The following is a 12,750-nucleotide window of genomic DNA, read 5'->3' on the forward strand; positions in this document are numbered from 1 at the left end:
AGCCTTTAATTTCAGGTAGTCAAACTTGCTTTCTTATTAAATTGCTGTAGTGATTTTAAAATATAAACACTTAAGTTGGGGTAGAAAATAAACCACTGAACTGAGATACTGTGTTAAATACGGTTAACAGTGTAGCTGTATTTAGGATTTAATTTCTACCTGCCTCTTGTCACCACATTTCTCTTCACAGAGAAGAGCAAGGCACAACTCTTCCCAAGAATATTTCTGGGTTTCACATTCTCTGAACATCAGAGAAAGAAAACACAATTCGTATCTCATTTGCTGTGCCTGTGTTGTGCCAAAGTAAAATGCAATATGGAGATTGTTTACCTAAAGTGATGATGTTTTGTTTCCTTGGCCTATCAGGGCCAAGCGTGTGTGTGTTGGGACTGTTTGTGACAGTCACGAGAGAGTCATGAGATGAGTGCAGTGGAGATGCAATGTAATATAGTGTAATATAGGACAGAATAACATAGTATAATAAAGTAATTAATTAGCCTTCTGATATCCATGGAGTCCTCCTCATTATTCCTCTCCCTGCTATGGGGGTCGCTTTGATTCAGTACCTCTTATCTAATTCCCACTTCTGATAACTTGTTCTTGTGGTTGTTGGGTTTAGATTTATTGATTAAATTTATTAATAAAAAAATTGCCTTTATTTTTTAAGAGAGTTCAAAGATGAACATTTGTTCTGCCTAATGGTACAGCTTTGCAATAAAAGATTTGCTTTCCTATGTCCTTTCCCACCCTATAGAGATGATTTTGATAATGTAACAAAAAAGTGTAGTGCTCAGGGCATCCTTTGGTTTTCCCTAATTACGGGTAGCAGTTTTTGGCTTTCAAAGCATACTTCATTTGACTGTACACATAAATTTATTACAAATAATCAGAGATTAATACCAACTTTTTGGGGGTTGTGATACACAAACAGCATCCAAACTTGCAGAAGAGATGCTCCTCCTGTGTCTAGGCTGCATATTCAGACCTCTGAGGATGGATGCAGGTACTTCAATTTGGGCAGGGGAGGGTAAGGAGGTATTCTGTCCTCTCTCCTGGTTCTTCATTTGTAACAATTTGTGACATCAGCTGCACTGCAGTAGATATGTAACTGTGTCCTGGTTTTATGCTTTGTTGCAAATCACTCCTAGATGGAAAAATACTACATATATATATGTGTGTGTGTGTATATATATATATATATGTGTGTGTATATATAGAAATGCTTTTGGGCCAAGCTTCTAAGGAAGACTTGGCATCGGTCACCAGTTGTGTTTTGTTGCAGTTCTTCTTCCCTTAATTCCCCCTTCCCACCGTTCCACATCTTGCTTTTCCCAAAAACAGCAGCAGCAGGGAACCATGCAAGTTAAGCTTCCTTCTTAAAGTCCTGTAAGGACACTGCATATAAGGGAAGGGGAAGGAGGGTTATTTAATACTTTATGTTTCAGGGAGTTTATTTTGGAGGTTAAATTGAAAAAGATAAAAAAATGTTTAAACATCAGAATGAGGATTAATTCGGTGTCCTGTACTCTCCTTGCCCAAGTAAGCTGTGAACAGAATCTTGTTGTGCTCTTGTTTTAATGCTGTCACTCTGGTCTGCTCCATATCAGTTTGTCCCACTGCTGGGAGAAATAATTTCAGAGCCATTCAAAATATTTTTAGAAGGATTTTGCAGTGCAAGAATGAGCTGAGTGGCTCCCCAGCATGGGAGTGTTGGTATAGCTGCCTGTGTTTTCACACTGCTGCTGTCCTGCTGGAGCCAGAGGAGTCCAGCTGTCATTGGGAATCAGGGCTGAAGCTGAAGGCCACCTGAAACAGGCTGTGCTTCTACAGCAGTCAGGAATTTTGCATATCCATGCATATGAGACTGGATTCCTCCTGATGAGTAATGGTGAAGCAGACCTGGAGTGGGTACAGACAGAAAAGTGGAGGCCATTCTTTGTTCTGCTGCTCGAAGTTTCACAGACACTCAGTGGCACTGCCTTTGTCTCCCTGCAACATCAGCTGCAACTGTCAGTGATCACCTTTATTCTCCAGAGCTGGGGAAGTGACTGGAGTGCTCAGAGGAGTGGCTGGGGAGGCTCAGCCTGGACAAAAGGAGGCTCAGGGGGACCTTCTGGCTCTGCACAACCCACTGACAGGAGGGTGCAGCTGGGGGAGGTTGGGCTCTGCTCCCAGGGAACAAGGGACAGGACAAGGGGAAATCGTTTCATGCTGTGCCAGGGGAGGCTCAGGTTGAACAGCAGGAAGAAATTCTTCACAGAAAGACTGATAGGGCATCAGGTGGTGGAGTCCCCATCCCTGGAGGTGTTTAACGAAGGGCTGGTGGTATCAACTCAGTGCTTGGTTGATAAAGTGGTGCAGGCTAGACCTTGGTCACAGGCTAGACTCAAGCATCCTCAGAGGTCTATCCAGCCTGAATGATTCTGTGACCCTGTAATGAAAGGCTTCGTGCTCTGACAGTCATTTGCAGCCTTTCTGGCACCTCCCCCAACCACCCCAGGCACATGTGCCCCCACCCTCTGGCTTTGGGTGTTCTGTCACAGCAGGAAGAGAGACCATAAGTGGAAACCCCAAACAGGACATCAAGGCAGGGAAGGACTGATGGCTCACCAGCCTGGCCTGGGAAACACAGACTGTGGGGGTTCAAGAGCCTCTGGACTTGAAGTGGCTTCTGCCAGAAGTTGCTGGAGTGGTGACCAAGCAGAAACCTGGGAGGGGCATGGATGTACAGAATCAAGGGGTGACGATCAGCCTGCTGAGCTGAACCCTCACCTCCAGGAGCAGAAACAGCATCATGGTCAGAAAACAGCTTCCACAAACTTGCCTGTTCATCCTCTTCACTTCACAGGCTCTTGGTCGTTCCTAGCAGGACAGTAATAACTAAGTCCCTTCTCCCTCAGAAATTTGATTTCTCTATCCTGTTTGCCCACTGTACCTTCTTCTTTGTCCTGGTTTAGGGCAAATTTGGGGAAAACCTCCAAAGACGGCCTTCCAGAAAGCAAACCCACACGGCCCCTCCCCCCCACCAGTTTGGGAAGGATTCCTCCGAGAGAAGTGGAAAGAACCTGTTTATTTAACAGGCAAAGCACCCCCAGCACACAAAATGAACAATACCGGATGACAACACTCTTTCACCGCACTGAAAAAGATGACAAATTCAGAAAGTCTTTCCTGGGAGTGGTCGCTCTGTTGTCGGTCCCTCGGGCGCTGGGGATGGCTGCTGCAGGCCACAAGATGCAAACTCTTGGTGTTTCCCAGGTCCCAGTCCAGAGCAGGCTCGAGTGGTTTCAAGAAAGGGAAAGGAAAAAGAGTCCAGGGAAAAGACTGCTTAGCTAAACTAACTAATGAGCAGAAGCAAAAAGCGGGAGCAAAGCAAGAGCAAGAGCAAAGCAAAAAGCAAAAGCCGCACTATGTACTGCCCCGTCTCTGTGTCCTGCCAGCTGTGGGGGAGCAGTCTGATAACAAAACCAAAACAAAACTTCACTCTTCAGAGCCAGTCTTGAAGGCACAGAACATAATATCCAGCATAAACATAACACAGAATTGGGGATACAAGCATCATAATGTCACCCTAGGACATCCTTATTTCCTGTCTGGAGTCACCTGTGCTCATGTTTCAGCAATACTTTTTCCGAGTTAGGACACACTGGTTTTTGTGGCTTCTGACCTCGTGCTCTCAGCACTTGATCATCCACCCTTCTCTGCCTTGTTTCCTTCCCCTCAAGTGCCATTTGTCTTGCAGTTACTTTTAGCATGATTAAGCCAGCTTGGTGGGTTTTCTTCCCTTCCTTAATGACATTAATACCACTTACTAATGACAGTTGCACTTCTGTGCTCAGTTTCTCTTCATTTTTCCAGGACCTGATAGAAAAATGTAAGAAGTTTGGGATCAACCTCAGGTCAGAGTTTGAGGTTCCCAGTCTGCAGGATTCAAGTAAAATGTGCTTCTTTGAAAGGAGGGGTGAGGGGCCAGGGAGGCAGGAGCACACACCCTCAAGGTGTTCTGTGTTTGGTGTTGGGGAGTAAGCAGAAATGTCAATAAGGCATTGCTGAAATGTATCATTCATATGTAGCTCCATAACTGAGTTTTAACTGCTGCTCTGATCAAATTTGGTTGATAGAGGAAGGAGCTGATGCAGCAAATCAATAGCAAGTGGCTTTTTGCCTTGTCTCAGGCATTTCCCTCTCTGGCTTGTTTTCCTAAGTTTTCTAAGCATCCATGGAAATACAGTTCAATACTTTTACCTCCCTCTTCTCTCTGTGAAAGCTGTGATTTTGCAGGATCTCAGGACCTCTCCTGGGTTGCAAGGGGTTCCCGTAGTCTGGAAGGTGGATACCCAGTAGTAGCAAAGGCAGCAGGGGCTGAAGAACTGAGCCAGCAGGCTGGGGTTTAACACACACAGCCTAAGAGGTGACTTTTTCTTTCAAATTAGAGACTTTTCAGGTGAAGGACATCTTACATGCACTTAAGTGGAAACTAAATAGAAAGTGAAAACTAAATAGACTGATCAAAAACACCAGGAAGAAATTATCTTTTCTCTGACTCTTTCCTGTTATTTCCCCACATATTTTTTTTTGGCATGAGTAGACTGGAATCCAATTTTTTTGTTGACATCAAGTCCTCGCTTTGTGTTGGAAAAAGCTTCTGGATTCCATGGGGTTTGGTGCTGTGGTGTGTTGTCATGGTGTGCCTCAGTTTCCCCAGTTCTTCCCCTGAAGTTTCCTTCTCCAGGTGGGCTGTCAATCACCTCTCCTTTCCCCACCCTTGACCCTTGCTGGGCACTGTCTATCAACCCAGAAATCCCGAGGAGAACGTTGAGCAATTGGCAGGTTCAAAGGATGCTCTCCACCCCCTGGGGGGCCATTGGTGCACCCAGGTGTCCCTCTCACCTGAGCCCCCCTCCCCCTGTGCCTGGTTGGTGCTCCCTGTGTTCCTTCCCCTGCCCCTCTCCCCAGGTAAAAGGGTAAGCACACCATACGGTCGGGAGGGTTGTTGGAGTTGTTTCAAGATTCAGAGGCTGTGTGGCCCGAAATAAGAACTCTGGATTAAAAACTCTCCATCAGGACCCGCTCCTTCTTCACCTCGGCTTAAGGGTTTCTCCAGCTCAGGGAAGGCCTGAGGAATGACCCCCTCAACAGCAAGCTCCAGCCCGCAAGCTCTGGAGCTCAGGATGTGCCTGGATTTGTCCCCACGTGCCTCAGCTGCAACCACAGGTACTGAACAGCGTCTCTGGGGAGAAAACTCCACAGGTGCCGCTATTTGGTCAGCAGCTGGGACCAGGTAGACCAAGGCAATCCCGTTTGGTAATATTGGTAAAATCCAATGGTTTGGGGTTTTTTGTTGTTCTGTTTTTCCTCATTGTCTCCCTCACTGTGTACACAGGATGAATTACAGCCCATTTCCTCAATTGCTTCCAGTCTTCCTCCTCCACTGGTACAGCAGAGGAGAGATCTTTTCCCAAGGGATGAAGGGGGGGACCAAAGCCATAGATAAAAGATGTCCAGAATGAGCTCAGAAATTCAGATTGGAGGAATGCAAGGAAGCTGCACCAAAAACATCCAGTAAAGTACCTTCAGGGAGATCCCTGCTCACACAAGACTATTCATGTTATGCAAAATCCAAGTTTTCACAAAAAAAAATTAAAAAAAGATCTCATGGTCTTTGAAATAAATGGGCAGGAGATCTTTCTCCTTTTTAATGCCTTTATTAAGAACAACAACTGGTCTGACTTTTTTTAACTCTGCCACCTAAAAAAAATAGATAGCTTTCTATTCATAACAGTCTTGAGGAAATTTGAGTTGAGGAAATAAATTAAATTTAAGAACTAGGAATTACTTCTGCCTGAGTCTACGAAACCTGCAGCGGCAAGGTTCATGTCCGGATTCCACACAGCCCTTCCCACTGCTCCAGTGGTGCATTGATCTCTCCTCTGACAGCCACAACCAGGAGACCTGCACAGAGGGGTCCCAGAGGAAAAGTGAGGTGAGATGTGGCGACCAAGCACTGACACAGCAGGTACTTCGTTGGGTTTCCTCCCTTTTGTCTTAATTTCCCTCAGCAGGATAGCCAGATGGAGGGTGATAAAAAGCTTCTTCCTCATCTCTCTGGCACAAGGCCCTCCATGTAAGATGAAACAAGCTTTTGCCCTCTGGCCCCCACACAGGAACACAGCCACTATTGAAATAAATGGGCAGGAGATCTTTCTCCTTTTTAATGCCTTTATTAAGAAGAATCAGCTCAGGTGAGGAGAAATCGACGGGTTGCGCCCTCGCCGCCGTTGCTCCCAGGCGTGGCACGAAGAAGGAGGATGATGCAGCTTTGTCCACTGGTCTGCAGACAGAGCTGGGGACTCTGTCCTCACGGGAGAGTCGTAGAGTCCTTAGTTTGTTTGTTTAAAAACCCGGGGAGGGGTCTCTTTAATCAGTATCTTTTGAGGTTAGGGTGAGAAACAAAAAGGTCCAAGCAGGTACAGGACTATGCTCCCATCCTTAGACGTCACTTAAGTCACTTGTTGGCTCGTGATTTTAGGGGTTTTTCTTGTAAAAACTGTAAAACTGTAAAAACCCAGGGTGCAATGCATTTCTCATTTGCATGTTGGCTCTGGTGTCACTGCCCGTTCTCTTTACCCTGGAAGGTTTCTCTTGGTGTCTTCTTGGCAAACGGCCAGCATCAGGGGAACAATAGTTAATCACCGGCCATTAACGGGTAATTAAAAACTTTTTCTTTGGCAGCGAAACCAAAGGAGTCTGACCCTCTGACTTGTTTTTTGTTTTTGTTGGTTTTTTTTTTGTTTTTTTTTCTTTTTTTAAACTCTGAAACTTAAAAAAAATTACAACTTTCTATTCATAACAACTATGATTTGTCCTGACAGCAGAAGGGTGTCCTGGAAAGAAGGTCCATCAGAGGCTCCTGGTGTGATTTTTGGCAGGACCCACTTGCCCTTTCCAACCATGGAGTACAACACTGTGTCCCCAGGTGGGTGACAGCCCCACTAAGGGAGTGATTTCAGGCAAAAGGAAGCTGTGTCCAAGCCTGGGTGCCTGCAGGGAAAGGATCCCTGGATCCAGGGGTCAGATCCCACCACAACCACAAAGACACCCACCCTGGGGACCAAGTGCTGTGGCTTGGGCTGCTGGGAGGGGCAGGAGGCTCTGGGGGCCTGTCCTGCTCCAAAACCCAGTGGTCAGCCACAGGCAGGGGCTGCTGAGGTAGAACATGCTTTTTTCAGGAAGATGCTTGGGAAATTTTGTGGGCTTGCAAGTCTGCTGAGATGAGTAAGCAGCATTGGCTCACTATTTTAATTTGGGGTTGGGAGTGGCTTTGAGGCTTTAAAATACTTCTGCAAAGCTTTTTGTCACAGCTACAGCATTCTGTTTCCTTCCCTCAATGTGTGAAGCTGCTGGGACTTTGTATAGGAGGCACATGGGATAGACAGCTAAAGAGAGGAGCAAAACTCAGCAGGACTCATTTCATAAAGCAGCAGCTTCCCCCAAACCTGGCAGAAGGAAATCCCTGTCCCTTGAATGGATGGAACAGCGGAATGCTGGAATGGTTTGGGTTGGAAGGGACCTTAAAAGCTCATCGTGCTCCACTCCCTGCCACAGGCAGGGACACTTTCCACTATCCCAGGTTGCTCAGAGCCACATCCAACACGGCCTTGGACACTGCCAGGGCTGGGACAACCACAGCTGCTCTGGGCAGCCTGTGCCAGGGCCTCAGCACCTTCACAGGGAAGTATTCCTAATATCCAACCTTAATTTTTCCCTTCAAAACAAGGTGAATCTGAAAACTTCTTTGCTAAATTCTTGTGTTCTTGTAAAAAAAAAAAACCCAAAACAATCAAAAAATACTAACAGGTGTCCTTTTTCTCCCCTCCCTCCCAGCAATGTGGCATAAATGCTGGTGATGGGAAAAGGTTGGAAGAAGCTGGATTATGCTTATGCACCAGAGAAGGAGCTGCTGAACATTAAAGGCATCAGTGAAAGCAAAGCTGACAAAATACCGGTAAGGATGTTCTGGAACTTTAACCCATCCTGACCTTTTTCCTTCTGTCTCCGTCCGGCTGTACCCGCAGCAAGGCCGAGGTGAGACCAGGATCTGTAAAACCTCTGACCCTCTATGTCTTGCCAAGGCTGAAGCTGTGTTTGCTGTCAGTACTGACAGAAGGGGAGATGCTAAAGACTGAAAACTCCTTTTCTCCCCCTGAATGCCCAGTCCGTGTCCCTGAGAGGCTCCTTTCCTGCTGGCACCTCAGGGACACTCCCCAAGGCAGCGGGCAGAGGGAGCTGTGGGTGTCAGCGTGGGAAGCGTCGAGCTCAGCTGCAGCTGTGGGAAGAGATCTCCCTCTGGGCTGCAGGCACAGGGCAGGGCTGGGAGCTTCCTGGACAGCATTCCCAAGGGAATTCCCTGCGTGTCTCGCTGGATCCCACCGTGGACACGGCACAGAGAATCTCGATGGTCACAGTTGGGAACTCGATAAATTGGAAGCAAAGCTGAAGGGTTTGTCCACCGAGAGAAGTGGTGATTTACAGAGCAAAGCCTGTGGTATCCCACAAGGGGAATTTGGGATGGTCCCAATCCCTAATCTTTCTGTTCATTTTCTTTTGGATGCTGCAGTCTGCTCTCCTGAGGGTGCTGCTCCTTTCTGTTTCCATTTAATTTTCTGTATTTCATTAATTCTCTGTGGAAATCTGCTTTGAATGAAAAGGCCCAGGATGCTATTGATGATATCCTGCAGGTGTGTGCTCAGACCAAGGATTGTTCTGGCTGGCAGAAGCTGCACCAATCTCCCAGGATGTCAGTCTGGATTTTCTTTTCTCCCGGTTGTCCCAATTTTCCCAATTTGGGGGTGCAGTGCAGCCCTGCCCTGCATATCTCCTAGAAGAGTTTTGGTGTTAAAAGTATTCTTTTCTATTCTGCTGTATTTATAATTTGATTTAAAAGAATAAAACCATATCAATGTGATTTGTATTGGTTCATTTGCATTGGTTAATTAAAGCAAATCATTGAGAAGGGGGTTGAGCAGCCCTTGGCTGGAGCTGGCAGCTCTTCCTTATTGTCTCTTCATTCTCTGAATTTCTTTGAACTATTTCATAAGCAGTTACTGCAATCAAGATACACAGTGAGAAGAAACAGCATTGCTGCCCTGCTGGATTGGGAAATCCAAGTCCAGTTCCTCAGAGGGATCGAGGGGACGGAGAGCTGAGCCTCAGGCTGGGATTTGGCAGTGGGAATTCAGTGAGGAGGGGAGAAGGGAGATCCCCCAAAACTGGCTAAAGCAAATACTGCTGGGTTTGGATGCCCCCACCCCAAAAAATGACCCTGGTTAAAGGAAACTTGAGGAAGCAGTGGGATGTGCTGGGGGCGCTGTGTTGGAATCTCCAAACCCTGGGCAGGGATGGTAAGCAGTGCCAGAGACACAGGAACACTATGGAAGTGGGGGCTGTCACCTCCAAATTCCAGCCAGGAATGTTGGGCAGTACCAGGTCCACAGGAACACTATGAAAAGACTCTGCTGGAATCCCCAAATTCCAGCCAGAAATGCTGGGTACTGCCAGCTCTTAGGGACACTGCCTGATCCCAAGTGTTTTCCCATTATTTTCTGTCATGCTCATCACCTGACACTTCATTAGAATCCCATGGGAGCAGCTGGAATCACAGCCGATCACACAGAAGCCCGTCTAGGACTGGAAATGAGCTGTTACACAGATTTATTTTTTCCCAATGCGTTTTTAATTTAAAGCAGAACACTGCCCGTGCCCCAACCCCATATCCTTTATTTTTGGGGTTTCTACATGAGAATTATCTGCCTAGGCTGGATAAAATCTTCAAAAGGCTCTGCGGGGCCCGGTGGGGCCCGGGCTGTCCCGCTGCCAGAAGGGGCAGCGCCGGGCTCGGCCCCAGCGCCCATCCCGGAGCAGCTCCTCCCGCCCGCGGCCAGCCCGCTCCCATCCCAGCGCCAATCCCGCCCCGGGACCCAGTGAGCCCGAAGCCCCGGTTCGGCCCAGGTGTGAGGGACGGGGCTCGGAGCGATGGGCCCGGCCCCATCCGGGCAGGGCGGGGCTCCGTGAGGCGGGGCCGAGGTCATTTAATCCCCGGAAATCGCCTCAGCCGCCATTTCCTTACTCAGCGCAGGGCGCGGGGTCGTGGTCCTTGTGCGTGCTCCGCCGGTGAGGCGCAGGAGCTTCGGCCTCCCCTCCTGTCCCTCGCCTGTACTTCTCCTTCCTTCTCCCCGTATTCCCTTTCTTTCTTCCTCTTCCCCCTAAACCCTTCCCTTCTCTCCCCCCAAACCCAATCCCCTCACTTCTTCTTCTGTTGTCCCTCCCCTCTATCCCCTTCTATTCAACTCTCCCCATCTGTCCACCCTCCCTCTTCCCCACCTCCCCCTCCCCGATCTCTCCTCTCTCCCCGTCCTTCCCTCTCCCTCTTTTCCCGCAGCCGCGGAGCTCGGGGTACCTGAGAATAAAGCCCAGAGGGCCGGAATCCGGCGCCCCCTGTTCTCGCTGGAATCCGAGCCGGTCCAGCCCCGTGTGGGGGGACTCCAGGGAGGGCGGGAGGCGCCGGGCTCCGGCCCTCTGGGTTTTATTCTCCGATGCCCCGAGCCCTGCGGTTGCGTGGAAAGATGGAGAGCGGGGAATGGAGTACGATAATAGAGGGACAGAGGAGGTGGTCGGGAGGAAGGTGACAAGGACAGAGAATGGGGAATGAAGAGTAGAGGAAGGAGAGGAGGGGAAGGATTGAAGGCAGGTGGGGGGAGACTGGGGTGGGAGCGGGTGGCAGGGGCAAGGGGGGGGGGGGGGGCGGGGGGGGGGAGGGGGTGGCGGGGGAAGGGGGGAGCGGGGGTTGGGGGGAAGAAAGGGTGGAAGGAGGAGGGAGAGGATGGAGGGATAGAACAGAGTTGGGGTGTGTAGGGGGATGGGGGGGACCCGGCCGGGGGTGGTGGAGGAAAGAGAGGTATAGAGAAAAAGAAGGACAAAAGAAGTAATCCTAGGAAAAGAGACAGCCCGACCCGGCTGCAGATAGCGTCAGTAAGAGCCGAAGGGCGAATAGCTGCGCAATTCCCTCCCCGCGGTTTAAATCCCTTCGGCCCCTCGCACCTGTGCCGGCCCCGCCGCGCCCATAAATCCCCGTGGGTCTGCACCCGCTGCGCTTAGTGTGGTGGGTGTCCGTCCCGGGATGCGGCGGGACTGCTGCTCGGAGTGCTGCGCGGGGCTGGAGGTGCTGAAGTGGAGCCGGCACTGGGTTCTGCGCCCGGAGATCTGGGTCCGGTTCCTGCCGGTGTCTGCTTGGGGTCCCGGGTGGAGCCGCTTCTCGCTTGGCGGGTGGGGTGAAGGATTTGGGCTGGGGTGAGGACCGGGATCTCCGCGGGCGGGAGAAGCCGCTCCGGGACAGGCACTGGGACCAAGTCTGGACTGTGCCCGGTGTGACCAGGGCCCCGCTGGGGCTCGGTCCTGCTCCAGCCGCTCATCCACCTGCTGGGTGAGACTTGATGCTCTCCCTCAACTCCCCCACTTTCTCTGTGCCTCGCACCCCCCAAAATGGAAAAACCTGTGGGTTTAAAAAGCCGGTGAAAACAGTTTGCTCTTTATTTCCAGAGCACAGGAGATGGAGTCGGAAAGTGCGACGAGAATCATCAAGTCAAACAGTGAATAAGTGATTGATCCATGTGGGGATCGAATTCAGAATCTTGGCCTTGTCAGTACCCTGCTCCAAGCACCTGAGTCAATCTCAGGCTCATGGGGAAGGTCCTGCCTGGGATGGAAATGGCTGCTGCCAGCAAGGGAAATCATATGCAAACGTAGCTCCTTTCAGGCTAGTGCTGCTTTACACACCAGCCCCTAGACTGGCTCTAGAGCAGAACTGACTGGTACCTGACATGACAGCACAAAACTCTTCCAGTAATGCTAGTTTCCTGCCCTTTCCAGGATTTACCCAACCGCTGTAAATGGTGCTCATTCCACGTCCATTTCCAGGGAGAAATGAGCAGGAAAAGTCCTGACGGTTCACTCAGTCCATGGCCAAAGTTCTGGAGAGTGTCAGGGCTGGTCCCACCATGGCTGGTACCTGACATGACAGCACAAAATTCTTCCAATAACCCTGGTTTTCTGCCCTTTCCAGGATTTACCCAACAGCTGTAAATGGTACTCATTCCATATCCATTTCCAGGGAGAAATGAGGCTGAGGGATCACTTGGTCCATGGCCAAAGTTCTTCTGGAGAGTGTCAGGGCTGGTCCCACCTGCAGAGGGGCATTTCCTGCAGGTGAGTGTTCACAGCCCAAAATCACTGCAGGTGCTGAGGCTGGGGCCACTTTCCTGGCCCAGAGCTGCATGGAGGCCTTGGTGACTCCCACTCCCTGCCAGGAATGTTCCTTGGTGCTCCTCAGTGTGTCCCAGCTGGCTGGGAATGCAGGGCAGGAGGAGTCTGGGAGCCCCAGGAAGGGAAGCAGCACCTCTTGTCCTCGGTATTTGCAGGGGAGGAGCTGTGCCTCAGTGCTCTGCCCGTGGCAGGCAGCATGCCAAACACACATCCTGGGGATGGGCACTGGGATGCCCGGGCAGCTCTGGGATGGATGTTGATAAAGGGCTGCCTGCAGCTCCTGGGCCAGGGGCTGTTCTGAACAGGCACCCAGATCTGTTAAAAAGGCTATGACAACACAATAATGGGATTCCCTTCTGGTTTGCTCTTGGAATGCTCCTGGTTCTGTTTTCATGTATTTTTACTCCCTCAATGTGCAGCTTGTAGAATTCA

Source organism: Passer montanus, unplaced genomic scaffold, assembly GCF_014805655.1.
Source record: "Passer montanus isolate IOZ18808 unplaced genomic scaffold, ASM1480565v1 scaffold20, whole genome shotgun sequence".
In the NCBI taxonomy this organism is placed as follows: Eukaryota; Metazoa; Chordata; class Aves; order Passeriformes; family Passeridae; genus Passer; species Passer montanus.